The sequence below is a fragment of the Oryctolagus cuniculus genome, chromosome 16 (assembly GCF_964237555.1).
Source record: "Oryctolagus cuniculus chromosome 16, mOryCun1.1, whole genome shotgun sequence".
Classification (NCBI taxonomy): domain Eukaryota; kingdom Metazoa; phylum Chordata; class Mammalia; order Lagomorpha; family Leporidae; genus Oryctolagus; species Oryctolagus cuniculus.
Genome location: NC_091447.1, coordinates 68,267,760 through 68,270,917, shown reverse-complemented (window position 1 = coordinate 68,270,917; position 3,158 = coordinate 68,267,760). Strand labels below are relative to the sequence as shown.

The window sequence follows — 3,158 nt, the reverse complement described above, 5'->3', positions numbered from 1 at the left end:
GTTTGCTTTAAACTTGTTTAAAGCTTTTATTCTGTTTCCTTTCATGGCCTGGTCATTCTGCTTTTGGTTTTTCTGATCAAAAACCTTCTTGCCTGTAGTTGAAGTAAGGGAGATCAGGGAAGACCCAGCACCATCTTTGATTTCCCATCATCCTATGTAGAATTCAAAGATTTTCATGACGCCATTTCCTGATGGTTGGATTACAGTTCTCTAACTTCAGCTGCCTAAAGGCAATGCTAATTCATTCCTTGGTCTTGGAACCCAAGACCCAAACCACATGCCTCTTTCTCAGATTAAGTGAGTGATTTCAAGAGTTGGGGACAAAGTGGATGGCTGAGGTGAAATCTTGAAATGAAAGGGAGAGAGAGAGAGAATGAGAATGAAGCCCCAGAATGACCCTGTGCTTGTTCTTTCTCTTATCTGTGCATTTGAACTCAGCCATACTTTACCTACTGCTGCTCACTCTGCTCTACCAAGAAACCCCAAGGTAAGATCACAATGAACTGGGGTCCCTTCCTGGAGTGACAGGAAAAAGAAAGAGATGGCTGCTATATCAGTGGGGAATATTGGACATGCTCCCCGTGTCTACAAACTACCCACGTGTCTCAAACATGACTTCACCCTTTTCTACCCCACAGCTTTCGACAAGTTACACAAAAACTCAGGGCTCCTCACCTCTTCTGTAAGATAACAATAAATGTGGGCAACAGAACATGGTTTTATGTTGATGAAATGAAACAAGCTACTTAGAACCTGGGGTTCAGAGCCTGGCACTTAGGAAGCCCTCAATAAACTGTGTGATGTTAGGGTCACAGCATCCTCCCCCTCCTCCTCACCATCACCTTCATGACATTGCTGAGTGCTCAGGGGACAGTTTTAGGTATGCACAGGCTGCTGTCATGAAGAGACATCCAGTGGTTCTGAGAATCACTGTGGGAGGGAAAAATTCAAAATGAGAAATCTCAGACCCTGATGAGAACCAAGAACATAAACTGGCACAGGCCTCTGAGCTGAAACTGTCTATGGTTTCCCTCCCAGCTGTCTAGCCCAGCTGTCCTGCTTGTCCTGATAATGAAGCAGCAGTGTTCCTGACAGCCCCATCAACTTCCACTGTCTCCCTCAGCACTTACTGGGCTGTGCTGAGTCTGAGCAGAGTCATGACCAAGGGTGATGGTTCCATTGGTGCTCTTCTGCCTGGAGTTCAAGGGAGCCTCAGGCTTTGGACTCAGGACAGGGAAGGAGACAGACTCAGTCTGGGGCTTCGTGATGCAGACACTCACATGGGGAGGAGTGGCCATTATATTTCCACTGCAATGTCATTGTCTGTAGGCTGTGGCTCATTGCTTGCGCTGAGAGGACCTTGGGGGCTCAATGCACAGAGCTCCTAATTAGCCTGTAGGCCCATGTAGCCCAGACTCTGATGACTTGCTGATGCTAATGAGAGACATAGGAGAAAAGTAAGTGCACCTGGAATGTTCTCCAAGGACCGCTCACCTCAGATTCTTGCTGCTGAATTCCAAGATGCAGAATCTTTACATAAAATTCAGACTTCTGTTCTCCATGTTCACAAATCCCAATGTGATTCTTTCAGTCCATTGCAGCAATATGAAAAGCATGGAGAATTCCATTTTCTATGCCAAGAATCTGAGACTATCTGCATTTTTTCAGTTAGCATTAGTCTCTAAAAACAACTCCTATATTCATTTCCTAAACCCTTGCTTTTGCTGGCATTGAATGTGTTGAAGATTTGTGGGCATTTTAATCATTTAAATGGCTTTCTCTCAATTGTGTCTATGGTTGAATATATATTACCAAGTTATTGATAATTACACATTTATTTGATATTTTATGCATGGAGCTGCAGTATGAAAGGCTGGATATACTTCAAGAATTTGTAGAAATGCAGGATTAAAACAAATTTAAAATTTTTCCCTCACACTTTTGAAGGGCCCCATATGTATAAAAATATCTTCATTTAACCTTGTGATACAGTAAATAGACATGTAAACATTCAGACTAAGAAACATTGTAGGGGCCAGAGCTGTAACATAGCGGGTCAAGTCACAGCCTGCAGCACCAACATCCCATTTGGGCACCTGTTCAAGTCCTAGCTTCTCCACTTGTGATCTGGCTCCCTGCTAATGCACCTGGAAAAGCAGTAGACTATGGCCTAAGTGGCTGAGCCCTGTCACATGTGGGAGACCCAGAGGAAGCTGCTGGCTTCAGGCTCAGGCTGGCCCAGCACTGGCCATTTTGGCCATTCAGGGAATGAACAAGCATATGGAAAATATTCTCTCTCCCTCTCCCTCTGCCGCCCTCCCTCCCTCCCTCCCTCCCTCCCTCCCACTTCATCTCTTCCTCTCTTCCTGTCTTCCTCTCTTCCTCTCTTCCTCTCACTCTCTCTCTCTATCACTTCTTCTCTTTCTTTAACTCTGTCTTTTCAAATAAATAATCTTTTTTTTAAAAAAAAAAAGAAACACTGGAAAAGGAATGCAGAATTCTTACTGATAGTTCCTGAATGCTACCCATGAACCAAGATTTAGAATTCAGGTGTTTGTACTGATACTTTTCTTTTGGGTGACTAGTCAGTCTAATTATGTCAACTGCTCTGCCCATGAGGAAACCATACTTCCTACAGTACCTCTTGCATCCACTGTGTCCCACAGATCTCACCTTCTGGGCACCCCTGCTGTAGGACATGTCTGGGGAATGAGGGTCCATTGACTTGTCTTCCCAGTGAGCGATGAGGGCTGAGCTATCTCCTCAGGACAGTTAGGAAGACAGCCAGGTCTGGGCATCCTAATACAGATGACTCTGGAAAGAGAAGACACAGGCACAGTATTTCCTAGTCTGGAACCAGTATTCTTATTTAAAAAGTCATTCTTTGTATTTGAATGACAAACAAGAACAGAAAGACAAAGGGAGAAAACTTCTATTGACTGATTCACTCCCCAGCCCACAAAACCCAGTGCTGAGTCAGGCAAAGCCAGGAACTGATGATTCATCCTGGGTCTGCCATGTAGGTGGCAGAGCCAGAAATACTTCAGCCATCATCTGATGCATCCCAGGGTGAACAGTAACAAGAAGTAAAAACTGGAAGCAGAGCAAGGACTCAAACGCAGGCACTCAAAACTAAGATGCCTGCATCCCCAGTGGCA

General features: G+C 44.6%; 1 non-coding gene across 2 annotated transcripts; it reads right to left on the bottom strand.

The window, feature by feature from the left end:
• LOC100346593 (uncharacterized) lies at nt 1-3,158 on the bottom strand. Of its 2 annotated transcripts, XR_011382929.1 has the most exons (4): nt 2,674-3,158; nt 1,131-1,434; nt 843-930; nt 3-345 (listed from the first exon to the last, which is right to left on the bottom strand). It is a non-coding gene; the product is annotated as an uncharacterized protein (transcript). The 2 variants fall into 2 exon arrangements; XR_011382928.1 differs by having other exon boundaries at nt 1-930.